This window comes from Barbus barbus (assembly GCF_936440315.1).
Source record: "Barbus barbus genome assembly, chromosome: 18".
In the NCBI taxonomy this organism is placed as follows: domain Eukaryota; kingdom Metazoa; phylum Chordata; class Actinopteri; order Cypriniformes; family Cyprinidae; genus Barbus; species Barbus barbus.
In genome coordinates, this window is record NC_136746.1 from 13769400 (window position 1) to 13783850 (window position 14451).

At 38.6% G+C, this 14451-nt stretch overlaps 1 protein-coding gene across 1 annotated transcript in view; it reads left to right on the forward strand.

Moving 5' to 3' along the window:
* LOC306884335 (attractin-like protein 1) overlaps positions 1-14451 on the forward strand; it is a 270253-nt gene that overhangs the window by 236303 nt on the left and 19499 nt on the right. The window lies entirely within an intron of this gene.

Consider the following 14451-nt stretch of genomic DNA (forward strand, 5'->3'; position numbering starts at 1 on the left):
CTAACACAGAAGTATGAAACAGATAAAGATTAAATGGAAGGAAGGGAGATTAAAACAGTAAGTGTGAGAGAAAATAAAGAGTAAAGACTTGCCAGTTTGCTATATCTTCTAGAGACAGAGGCACTTTACACATAACTGTGATAAAGGCTCCTTGACAGGCTTTAATCTGTGCTCAAATATGTTGTTTTGCAAAGCTTTATTTTTGCCTAGACTGTAAGTAATTATGTTGTTCATCAACAACAGATGTCTTCGTGGCAGACACCACGGCCCTGGGTTGAATTTGCATCATCTTCCATAACTGGCAGAGGGCATTCATATGTCGAAGCAGGTTTAGACGGCAGTTGGTTTTGCACCCTTAGCTTTCTGCATCGGTGAATTTAATTTCTTTCAGTACTTCCTTAAACTGCCTCTGCCTCTCCATTAAGAGTTTCTCTTATTTCCTAATGACAGCTGTGTTCCTTCTCTCCCTTCGTGTTTTTAATCAATAGGTTCATTCTCACAGAGAAGCGAAAAAATCAATATTGGATTTGGAGCAAACAGTTTCTGAAATGATGGGCCGTGTAATGTTTCATGCTTGTTTTTCTTCCGCACTTGTGAGCCGCCCATGTCTGAGACTCTGAAAATACATTTATCTTCACTCGTAACAGCGAAAGAGGGAGTGAAGGACACACTCCACCTTTTGTTTTGGAGGGTAAAAGTCGTGGCTTTTGCCGAGCATTAGGGAGATGATTAATTTGTTGTTCGTGTAGACTGTAGGCCGGCCTCTCTACCCCAGAGCAGTAATAGGACTGTACACTTATTCTCCTTCCGTCTCTGTTTCCCTCTCTGCAATTAAAATGGAAATTTGGCAGTGGGCCTCAGTGGCAGGACGGTCCTTTTTTATGCCCAGGAACTGGCTAATGAATCTGTCTGTGGAGCTCCACATAACCAACACAATGAGTTCCCCGAAGACCTTGTGCTGTGCACTACTGGAGGCCTGGAGTGTGCTGGGAGGAATGTTGGAGGCCGAATGTGACTGAAGTGGAGAGGCAAACTCCCTACAGTTATATATGTTTTTTAAGCAGTAATTCAAGTGCAGTCACACTCTGTCTTTTGTGTTCTCTCTCTGTTCAACGTTCACACAGTGGCAGAATACTACCGAGTCAGTTCTGGTTTAGAGTGCTGAATATGGTTATATACTCATACAGTTTGGTTATACACAACATGACAGCAGTGTTTTATTATAGTGATGAGTGGTTATGGTCAAATAGTCATCCTGCAATTGTTTATCTATAGCTTTTTGTTGTGATGTTTTTTGTTTTTTTTCTAGGCAGTGCTTTATGTTGTTAGATACGGTGTACATTATTCAGGGATTCTGTGAAGAAATGGTTTGCCCAGAACATCTTTCACCCTCATATCACTGCAAACCTGTATGACTTCCTCTTTTCTGTGGAACAGAAAACAACAGGTTTTTTTTTCCCTCTCCATATGATGGAAGTCAATGGGGTCCAGTCTTGTTTTGGACACCACTGACGTTCATTCTATAGACAAAAATACTGTAGTTGAAGAATTATTTTGTGTTCCACAGAAGAAAGTCATATGATATGAGTAGAATGAGAAGATGACAGAGCTTTAATTTTTGGTAAACTATCCCTTTAAAACTGATTAGCTAAATGAATCAGGCAACCCAATGACTAGTTGATTTTGAAAATGTAGTATTGCATTTTTTTCTTATTCTGTAATTTAAGTGATCCTTTTTAAGTGTCTAAACTCAATCAGTTTCTCTTTCATCATGAAACTATTTTTGGAAAATCTTTTCAGTTTGTGAACTGGCCCTGCATTGTTACTCAGTATACTAGAGCCAAAACTTGAATGCGGTTATTTTTAATGTTTGGCCATGAAACAAATCTGATTCAAAGTTTACTAACTCCATATTTCCTTTGAAACTAAATTAACAGAGTTCCTAGTAACTCTTCACTGCAGAAACAGGCAATTGAGGCTGATGTCGAGTTCAGCAAAAACGAACAACTCTGTCTATTGCAAGGTAAATGCAGTGGAACTGGTTTTGTTTCAGGATGGTCAATGTGTGTATGCATTTGTTTGCAGGCAATATTGCAAATTGCATCGTATTATTTTTTTTATTATTATTTTATCATAGTCATTTTTTGACTAACTAACTAACATGCTGAAAGGTCAGAGTTTTTTGTTTTTTTATTTCAAAGGGGATAAGTGAAAAAATAATAATAATAAAAAGTAAACAGAAGTTTGTTCCTGTATATTGTTTGACAGTTTTGTAATCGACTCACTACGTGTTTTTACATTTGCTATAAGTTAACAGACCATTAAATTGCTTAAAAAATTTTTACAAAACAAACAAACAAATAAATCCTTGCAGGATTTGCCAGAGTTACCCAAGTTTATGGCATCATATCTTAATTAAAAAGTTTTGCAAAATCTGGAAGTGATCAACATTGTTTCTTAAAGTTGGCAACATATTTCTGTAAATATTCAGTTCTTATTGCATCTTGACCAAACAGTCAACAAACAGGATCCTCTAGTTTCTCTCATGGTTGTTGAAAGCAATAACTTAAACAAGTTTTTAATTCTTCGCAGAATAAACTGCAAAATGCATTAGATTTTATGTGCAATACACGTCTGATTTGCAGTTCTGAATTAGTGACAGAAATTACTAAGCAGGAAAACGTATAGAGAAATCAAGGTAATAAAACATTCAAGGCTTAAGCCAAAGAGGCCCACCTATAGTGCTTATGGAGATGAATGATGACTCTAAACAGGTAGATTTCTCCAGGTATCATAGCACCATTTTGAAATGGTGACCCACCAGTTGAAAAGCACTGATCTCAACCAGTCGGTGCAGAAAAGCACAGCCACAAGGCAACTAGAAGCACAACAGCTAGCCTGATTGCAGTTTGCAGGCTGAGAATGAAAGACACCCAGCGAGAGTGTTTCTGACACGCTTCGGATAACCTGCCAGCCACCCCGCATCCCTCTATTTTATTTAATCTCCTCTTCTCTCCCCTCTCTCTCACGTTCACTGTCTCTCCCCATCGTTCTCTCTTAGCATCTCTTTCTCACACTCTCTTCATCTCTCTCTCGACCAGCAGATGGCCTGTTTGCTTTTTTGTCATCCTCTCAACTCCAATAATTTCCTGCATTTTTGCTCTCTGTCAGGCCAACTCAGCACAAATAGGCGCACACACACTCACGCTAATGTGTTTCCCATGGTACTGACAGGTGTATGAGTAAGTGTGCCTGGCGCCGTCAGGCAAACATGACGGGCTGGTGTGGAGTCTGCTCAGTTTTATAATGCGCAGACTAAAACATAACACAGACCTGAACTCAGGAGCTGTTAAACTTTCTCACACACTGCCCAGACATCTTTTAGTCTAGTTCGAGACTTAAACTTTGCCTGGTGGATTTTTTAAAATGTAGTATTTAAATGTGTGCATCTGAAGGTGAAGGCATGTTTCTACAATTGAAAGAGGAATTACCACACATGCTGCCTCATATGTATAGTAGTTTTATATTGATGTCAGCCAACCACCTCTGGTTTCAAATTATTTTTTAAATAATGTAATGCTTTTAAAGTTATTTTAAGTTCTTTTTAAAGTTACTTTGAAAGTTATTTTAGAGCGATGCATAAAAAGATACACAGGTTATTTTTAATTATCAAAACTAAAATCAATATATGATTAATCATTCTTGCTTCTATGATACCATTCTTGCATCTAAAGCCAAATAAATGTTGCATTAAAAAAAGCACAATATAATACACATTGGTCCACATACTCCGTAAAAGAAGAAACAATTTTCACTATTTGCACAATTTGCTAGTTAATTAATTATAAAGAAATGGCTAGTAACACTGAATTAAATGTGAAATTTTGAAGTACAAAGACTGAAGTAATAATTTATTGTAAAATGTAGACCAGAAGAAACATGGAGAAACTCCCAGAGCAGAGAGCACCTCATGCATAAAGTCTTGGAATACGGAGGGGGCGTTGACAAGACCATAGGGCATGACTAAGTACTCATAGTGGCCAGTAGGGGTCACGAAAGCCGTTTTCCACTCGTCCCCCTCACGTATTCTGATGAGGTTGTAGGCGCTGCGGAGGTCCAGCTTGGAGAATACGGTTGCTCCGCGAAGATGTTCAAGCGCTGCTGGGATGAGAGGAAGGGGATAATGCAATTTAACCGTTATGTTGTTCAGGGCTCGGTAATCTATGCAAGGTTGTAATTCACCATCCTTCTTGGCCACGAAGAAGAAGCTCGAAGCAGCAGGGGATGTGGAGGGGCGAATGTAACCTTGCTTGAGTGCCTCCTCAATGTACTCCTCCATGGCCTTCTGCTCTGGATTTGAGAGTGGGTAAACTTTCCCACAAGGCGCTGGCTCACCCGGTATGAGGTCTATTGCACAGTCCCATGGCCGATGTGGAGGTAACTGGGAGACCTTCTGAGGGCAGAAGACAATCGCTGAAGTGGGAGTAACAGGCTGGGATATCTATGGAGCGTTTCTCGAGGGGACTTTCTATGGAGGTGGCGTTTACCATGCTCTTCTTGACAGGAACAGATTTGGGTCTGGGAGTGTTGGGAAAACAGCCGGTGAAGCAGTGGTTACCCCACTTCAGGACCTCACTAGTATGCCAGACGATGTTGGGCCGATGTTGTTAAAAAACCAGGGCCTTCCCAGTATGATATCTGCTGTTGAACCCTCCAGAACCAGAAGATGAATGTCCTCTTCATGCAGCGAACCCACTTTCAGGCGGACAGGACCCGCACTGCGGTTGACACATTTACGACTGAGGGCGGTGCCAGTTACCGACTGTATTTGATAGCTGGTTTTGGGGATTGCGGTTGGGAGATTGAGCCGACGGCTGAGATCTCCCGAGATAAAGTTCCCGGCTGACCCGGAGTCAAGGAGGGCATAGGCTGGAAGAGAGAAGTTGGAGGCAGTAAGCAGAACTTCTATGGCCAACGGTTTTAAATTCTGTATCACCGGCTGGATGGCACTCACCAAAAGTCGAGGGGGTCGCACGGGGCATGCTGCCCTGAAGTGTCCTTTTTCACTGCAGTATTGGCGTAATCTGAGTGAGAGCCGTCTTTGACGTTCCTGGATGGGCAGACGAGAATGATCGATCTGCATGGGTTCGCTGGCTGGTTCTGGAGGGTATTGGCTGAGTGGGTGGCGGAGGAGTGAATTGCAACCGGGGGTTAAAGCTTGTTCCTCAAGACAAGATTTCATACGTGATGCGAATCGGATGGAAAGCTGTATCAGGCTCTCGAGTCCACAAATGTCGTCATAGGCGGCCAGCTGCAGCCAAAGTTTGGGTTCCAACCCCTGACGATAGGCCGTCAATAGAGATCACTCGTTCCATCTGCTGGCTGCTGCTAGGGTGCGAAACTGGAGAGCATAATCATTAATAGACAGAGAGCCTTGACATAAATGATACAGCTTACGGATCACTTACGGAGGTGTCATAGGTGGGCCTGCCAAATACTTCCCGAAAATGGTTTACAAAATCGTCGAAACTTTGAATGGTTGGACCCGCCTGAGCCCAGAAGGTTTCTGCCCACTGTAAGGCCTTTCTCTTTAGGAGAGAAATTATAAAAGCGATCTTTGACATTTCTGTGGGGTACAAGTGCGGCTGCATCTCGATGGCTAAGGAACATTGTAATAAAAATCCGTTGCACTCCTCCGCCACACCAGAGAAGGGTGTTGGTTTGGCCATGGGACTGGAGATCGCGGTGGTAGAAGAACTGGTGGAGCTGTTGACGGAAGTGACCGGAGGTGCTGGTGGAGGAGTCGGTGTCAGAGCCCGCCGGAGAGCATCGACGAGCTCTTGGAATGGATCCGGTGTGCTCATAGTCTGTCTGTTGGGTGTTGGTCCGGTCTTCTGTTACAGAAGTAGGACACACACTGAGTGATGTAATGTGATTCTTCGGTGTTCAGGAGGGATGGTAACTTGAATATCTTTTTCCAAACAGGAGACACGGAACAGGAGTAACTGCACACCTCACCAACACAGTGGATCAGGACGAGACTCGGGAGCTGACAGACTTGGGATCGCTGGAAGACACACTTGGGATGGAACACAGCAGGTAAGTAAACAAGATGGTAAGTATCAAGCATAGAGATATGATAGATATAGTAGTCCTCTTCGTAGGAACGAGACCGGATACTGGAGTGTTGTGAGGTGTGAGTATTTGAGGAGTGCGGGATGATTGCCATTGATGACGTGCAGGTGCAGGAGATTAGAATTCAGGTGAGGGAGTGCGCTGTGATTGACTGGTGATTGAGCCTGGCCGATCTGTGACAATCACATTGTATATATATAATTTCATATGGAATGCTCATTCATGAAACACAAGCAGAATACAATAATTCAAAAATCCATTATTGCTGGACTACACTGAATTAAGTAATTTAACACTAGAACCGCCACGGGGTAAATTTTATCCGTGGCTGTTTTTCAAATGTACATAACAGATTTTCAATGAAACATTCAAGTCTCCCAGTCATTGACTTTTACTAAAATTGTGTGATTTACAATCCCCTGTTGTTAAAAATTGTTTAGATAAAACCAGATAAAAAAAAACGCCACGTGGGTCAAATTTACCCGCTATATAATGCCTGTATTTTCGCTGTCATTTTCTTGCCGCGTATGTTTTAACATTGTACATTGCTAGGCAACGCATTCGCTCACTGAATTAGCGGTTATCAGTTTCATAAATAAAGACAAAATGAGTAAAAAAAGGTGATGTATGGATGCTGAAAGGGTATAAGAAGCACTAAATACCATGAGCGATGGAGAGTCTGATGGTGGGGAGAGGAAGCGTCCTGGGTCAGCTCAGCGCCTGATGGCTCATCTGACAGCGATCAAGATTTGTTGCCTAATGTTACTCATAATATCATATTTATGTAGCCCAATATTACTCGTAATTGTTCAAAATTGAGATTATTTAATTTTTGTTTTGCCATTTCTATCGTTCATTGTGCATTTCTGTGGTGCTTTTTAGTCTGCCCATTTCCTAAAGAAAAATTAAAAATCCAATCTATGATGTAATTAACAAAAACATTTTTGATATTACCCGAAGTTTATTGGTGTTGTTCTCTTATTCAAATGATATAACTAAACAAATTAATTATTAATTAGGTGAAGCTGCACTTGAATTTTTCATCACATCATGCAGTGCAGTGAATTATTTCTCATCATTGTCTATTTTTGTAATTTAAATAACATAGGTTAATATATTATCTAATATTATTATAGTATCATATCTTAATATGTTAATTAATGACATTGTAGTATAATATTACACCACCCAAATATGTATTTACTTCCTTCTAATTCTTGACGTCAGTGCAGGCTTGTTTATATTGACTGCTATGAGAAGTGATTAGTGGCCTGCATAAAAAAAAGCCTTGAACATAAAACAGGACAAAAATATAGTTGATGACTAGACAATCATTTCATTCTAGACACTTCTTTGTGAAGACAGTGGCATATAATACAGTGAAATAATATGTTCTTTAGCCATATAAAAACAGTTGTAATATGCGTGGGTAAAATTTACCCGCTGGCGGTTTTAGGTATACAGCGACCTCTGGCGGTTCTAGTGTTAAGTAAAACTGGTTTTAAAACTGGGTGCTTAACAGCCCCTCATTTTTGGTTCATTGCCCTAAATCTGGCACTAAGACACTGTCATTAGTTTGGGATATTAAAGCCTGGGCTATTTTAAGTTTTAAGTGAGAATTTTACCATTAAACCTCCATCACTGTGGAAGAGATACAGTGAACTTTGAGTTCTCAAATAGTGCAGGCAGAGCCTTCATGACTTCCTCATGGTTCAGGAAGAGACTGGGAGCTTCAGAGTAAACAGTCGTTACTAAAGTATGGTCTGAGGCCACCCTTACAAATGCTGCTCTTTAAATTACCTTTCTCTTACTGCTTGTCTAATTGCTTGTCATTTAGCAGGCAGTTACATGTCATTTAGCAGGAGTTTATTATCCAGAACAACTTACAGTACACTAATTACAGAGTCTCACTAGTACAGCAAGGGGTTAAGTGCCTCGCTCAAGGGCATAGTGTTCACAGAACTGGATGTTGGGATCAATGTTATGATTTCAGTAACTACATCACATGGGCCTGTACAGGGAGTCTACAGGCCTTACATTTTCATTTCTTTCTAGAAGACACATTTATAGTTAAGTGTCTCACACAAAAGTTCAGTCATTGTGTTTTGATGATTACTTGCCAGTAGATGCAGCTAATAATTCAGCAGAATAGCTTATCATTGATATGAATGTCATTTTTAAAGATTGGCTTATAAAGAAATAAACTGCTGAAACAAGTTATCTTCATTGTGTTAGATTATTGTATCATTAGATTATTATTATAACATTTTCTAGTATTTTCTTCAAAATATAGACCAAATCTGGTATAAAAAATGTTAAAATATAAAAAATACCAGAGTGTACTTTCTGTTGTGCCAGAATGTTTTGTCAGCTCTGCTGATCATGCTTTGCATTCCATACGGTATATACATCTCAGTTCTTGAAGGGTAGACATCTGTGTTGATTGACAGAAAATATGGCAAAGAGACATGGAACATGTTTTACATACTCAATTGAATAGTTTTGGATTTGATTCTACTTGATCAGAACTCCCTCTCTTTCCCTATTCACTTTCCTTTAATTCATCAAATGAATATTTATTCATTTGGCAGATATGAATTTCCAAAACATCTTAAGTTCAAGGTATATAGTTTGCATTATTATTCCATGGACTTAAACCCACGACCTTGGTGTTGCTTGCACCATGCTCTTATAGTCAATCTACACCATTCTCCTCACCTTTCAGTGTTTAGTACCTCTCATTTATGACAAAGCCTTTGCACTTTATCCCTCCATGAATCACAGACCTGGTGGCTGCTTAACTAACGTTCCCACTGTTTTACAGCCCATCTTTGAGAGCGGAGCAGGAGCTTCACATTCAGGGACTGATAAAGTCCTGGCTATAACATAAGACTGATGTGGGTGCATAATGTTTGGTGGCAGCACATTCAGAATTCAGGACACCACCTACCTCAAAATCCCATTGAGCAGTCAGAGCCCCTTAGGGCTGCTCAAGCACTTTGGAGTGGGAAGACGGAGAGTGAAATGCAGAACATTTGCTAAAAAGCAAAGCTCTACCACATAAGGCACATAATGCCTCAGGTAAAAGATATTAACACAAATGCAAGTTTTTAATAAGCCTTTTGGTTTTTCTAAATGTCAAATATTTTAATATCAAAACAAAGTCAGAACACTTTTGATTCAAAGGGAGATTTTAATGGTAGTCTTTAGTGAGCATACCATTAAAAATTCCTTTGAGAGTAAAAGTGTTGACTTTGTTTTGATATTTTTTATATATTTTTAATGCACCTGTATCAGTTTTCGAGTGAAAATGTCAAATATTAAAATTACTTTCCACTGGTCATGAAATGTCCTATACTATAAATGTCACATATGAATATCCACTCGTATATTTTAGTAGTTATTTCTCTAAAGGAACAGCCACTATGGGATCTCAGTGAATCTCAACTACTACCCAAGACCTGAAGTCCTCCTCTGAGGGCACCTAGTGCCCCCTTCCTGATTTATATGCTGTATTACTTAGCTTGATTAATTTGGATCACCTCACCACCCATTCTGAACAGTCACTCTCTCCTTTCACACTCTGGATCAATCTGTCATGAAGAGTCCATCACTTCACTGTTAATGCCCTTCTTCTTGAAGGTGTCATTTGAATAAAATAGCTATTAACAAGGATTAAAATTAAATGTACAAATATCCTGCCCAGCTCTGGTGGATGAACAGGCTCCTCCAGTGAGTGGGGGCTGGATAAATCTAAACTAATGAAGGCTTTTAAAGAGATTAATGCTTCACCCAAGAGAAGCCAAGTCCTGCTTGGATGCACACTCTCTCTCTCTCTCCTGCTCACTCCATATTTCTTCCCATTTCCTGGTGTCCGGGGCCACTGCAACAGGTACAACTGGGAATATATTTTCACAGCAACCTCAAAATATATTTGGTGGACAAATTCACATTGAAAATTTATCCATGTTGTTGTATTAAACAATGAATATTGATAACAATTTATAGTGAGGTTTCATTTGTTAATATTAGTTAACTGCATTTTAATTTCAACTTGTACTAACACGTTTTTAAAATCAAAAGTTTTAATATATTTGTTAACATTAAGTGCACTGTGAACTAATATGAACAAACAATGTACAGTTATGTTTTTTATTGATGCATAACAATAAAACACGGTATCATCTGCATAAAGATGATACCTCACATCAGAGATATTATCACAGATGTTATTTAAATATAAAGAAAAAACAAATGGGTCCTAGAACTGACCCTTGAGGAACTCCTTTACAAACAGGCATGATAGATGAAGTACAACCCTCTAACTGCACACACTGAGTTTGAGATAAAAAAGTAGTTGGCAAATCATGTAATAGCATTTTCATGTCTGAAAATCCAAGTGGACAACTTCTTTAAAAGTATCATCCTTGTCAAAAGCCTTTGGTAAATCCTATGTATTTATGCTATTTGAGATTATTTTGGGGAGGATATGGTCCCATCGCAATGTAATGCTGAAGTATGGAAATATTGCGTGTACAGTATAATTCACCGTTATATTATTATTATAATATTTGGTTTCCTAAAACGCATATGTTTGTATGTGGTCCAATACTTTAGATCAAAGTCAACTCTTTGTAGTTTCATCCATTTGCATAGAGGACATTACTGTATGTCATAATAAGGAGACTGTTTATACATTGTCAAACAATTGTTTTCCTTTTTTTCTTCATAAAAGGAAAATATTGCTGAGTGCAACATTAATGGCCATTGTATTTCAACGTGTTCCCAAGGAGCTGCTCTTTGGCAGGTTCATTTGGAAACTGATGTATGAAGGATTATTTGAGGACTAAATGTAAAAACCTATTTCCTCATGTTGATGAATTCATCATCTCTGAAACCTAACACAAACATAGGTAGCACAACGTATAATTGGTATGTACGCTTCAGCACTTAAACCTATTAGCCACATCTGTCAGAGGAAAATGAGAAAAGGGACAAGAGAATTTTTGCTTAGTCTAACTATATGAGTTTTTGAGAGGTAGAAATAGCAAAGATGATGGTGATAAAGAGTTAAAAAGAGAAGTAAAGAAAGGAAAGAAAAAAGAGAAGGTACTCTGCTGTGGCACTTTTGTAATTGTGCACTACCTATATGTCCATCCACACAGCAGTCGATTAGCGATCAAAGGTTAAAAGCTTTGGCTGGCAAGTGCTGAAGTGAAGCATCTCTATCACTGAATACCTCAGACCAGATGTAAGTAAACATTGTACTCCTCTTTGACTCCTGCGGTCACTGTACACCTCCCTATAGTCAGAGGGTCTGAGGCCACATCGGTGCAGTCACAGGCGTTCAATACAACAGCTCGTCCTCAGCTATGACCTTCAGACCCATTACAACAATAGTCGTAAAGCTCTCACAGTAAATGTACTTCCTTTTGTCTTCAATTCATTTACTTGCAAGCACAGTCCAAAATCAACATTTTGCTCTTTGTATTGATGGTGAGTGCTTTACTTAAGGAGAGTGAATACTTATACGCCCTTGAAACTGTATTTTGCATTATTTTTATGTTTACATTTTTAAGGGGGGCGGGGGGGCGTTCACTTCGATTAAATTCAAGCAACAACAAAATACAACGTCAAACTCAGAACTTTTATTAACAAAATGAATAAATAAATAATAAATTACTTAGGCTACACAAAGTTTAAACAGGTATACAAAACTGAAAATTAGCAAACGCTATGGAAGCAAATAAATAAGAAACATAGAAAGTTTATTAGCAAAACATAAGAAAGCTTGGGGGCACGGCATATACACATTGATGTAAAGTAAAATAAATAAAATATACAAAGTTTAAATAAAGTAAAAATCAGCAAACACTGTGGAGCCAAATCAATAAGAAACGAATGTAAAAAAAAAAAAAAAAAACTTCTTAGACATCACCTTAGATAAATGGCAAAGGTCAAAAGGCTTTTCAAAATCCACAATATTGCCAAACAGACACATTTGCATTTTGTTTCTAAACTAAATCTTCTGCCATCGTCTTGTCTTTCACCTCACTCTTGTTTTCAGTTAGCTTGACTTAGTCTCCTCACGTGATAAATGAAATCTCCTGCTGTTGATCTGTGATTCCACTTTTGTTCGGCATGCTGCATTGAGCAGCACATTAATTCTGTATGTATGGAAAACATACATAATTGATGTGATTTGGGAGATAGTGGCAAAGACCCCCCCCCCCCCCAATGTACCACTTATGTTTACACTAAACTCTTTATTTGCAAATATTATGTAAGGTCATGTTAAGTAACATTTACAACCCATAATGGTAATAATCGACGATTTAAGGAGTTTAAGAATTCTGTCCTATGTTCAGGTTCCTGTCATTCAAATACTCTTTTAATGTGTGTAACGCAGCTTCTATAATAAACAAACACCCAGCAGTGGGACAACTGTATGCATTCATTTTTAAAGCTCTGCCCATTTTATTTATGCACTATAAACAGCCCTTAAAATGCAAATGAATGAGAAATCCACTTTCACCACCTGCTGGTGCTTCTCTGTGTAGTTTAGGGATTGGACTGCTCTCGTTTACTCTCAATCAATCCTTAGCCCTTATTTAACTATTAAATTTATGTCACCTAAACAGATGACTGGATCCTGACATGGTTTTGTTGCAGGCTTAAACAGAAATGAATTAGCCCCTTAGCCGCATAGTGAAAAAAGGCTAGTTTTAAATGGTCAAATAATCCAGAGTGACAACTGAAGAAGATTGGACTATATTGTGTGTATGTGAGCATTAGCGACTCAGCTAAAACATGGTATTCATTTTCTGTGACAGAAGTGAATGTTGTGAAAGAAAACTGAATTTTTTGATGACAGGTGTGTTGGGAAAATAGAGAGGTGTCTTTGTATTACCCACATACTGCTTCGAATCAACAATTATTGTTCATTGACCATCACACGGCCACCATCTAATAGAGGATCATCATCTTGGGGATGATGGGAAATAAGAGGGGCTTCTCAATCTGTTGGACTCCTTGCATAACAAATCGATTATCCTTATGTCTCATGGATTTAGACAATGATGCCGAGATGCTCATTCTGAGTTCATTTCCATATGATGTCTGTGAAGATGTCTTGTTATAAATATTCAGCAGTCATATTTAATGAATGAATAGTTCTAGCCATCCAGTCCAGGGCAACTGTCTCTCCACATGCATTCTAAACGCTGTTTGTTTTGCTATTTGAGTAAGTGAAGAGAGCAAAATATGGCACTTTAGAGGTGCTACAGCAATTTCAGATCACGTTTTGGCCACCAGACTTGGCTATCAGACTATTACTGATGGGAGTTTCATTCAGTGGCATTTTGTTCTTGTGAAGTACAGTTCACGGCCTGTTCTTTCAGGTGTTTATATAGAAAGAGTGTGAAATGGTGAAAAGATCAAGGCCATTTACAGATACTCCTTCACTTGTTTAAACAGAAAGCTGTTAAGGGAAACCTGTGGTGCATCTTTGAACGAGGCACTTTTGCCTTTTTGAAGAAAATGCTGGAAAGGCTTGACTGAAGCTCAAATGGCTTTAAATGCAGGCTTTAACATGTGTTAATTTTCCCAAGTGGAGGCAGGAAAAAGTTTCAAATTCAAGCTTGTGTTGTCATGGTCAGTCTCATATTTTGCAGTAGATGCTGTCATCAGGCAATAAAACAGTAATGCTGTGAAATATTGTTACAAGTTAAAATAATTATTTTCTGTTTTCATATATTTTAAAATGCAATTCATTCATATGATGACAAACCTGAATTTTCACCATTCATTACTGCAGTCTTCATGCAGTGTCACATGATGCTTCATAAATCAATGTGCATATTCTAATATTCTAATATTAGAATATGCATATTGAAAAAACAAACAAACACACAAACAAAAATAATATACTTTGTATGGTAAGAGTATATACAAAATAGTGGAGTCACTGAAATGTTGGCATCTGAAAATAAATGCAGATCCTAACAGTATAAGTCTGCCAAGTAAATCTCTATGGTATAAAAGTGTTGTTAGAGCCCTGGCTGGCAGAAGCACAGTACAATTCATTAACTCAGTCATGGTTTACTAGTACTAATTACTGACTTGTGGGTGATTTATTTGATTTACATGAATTTGAAGTAAACAAATTTATGTCTGGGAATTCACTAGTATGACACAAGTAACTTTTTAACAATTTCCCAAATTGTGTTATTTATTTATCTGCAATGAATGGCTCTGTGTTTGACATCATGCATTCTGGGAGCTTGTGCCACTGTACTGTTGTTGCAGGAAAAGTCC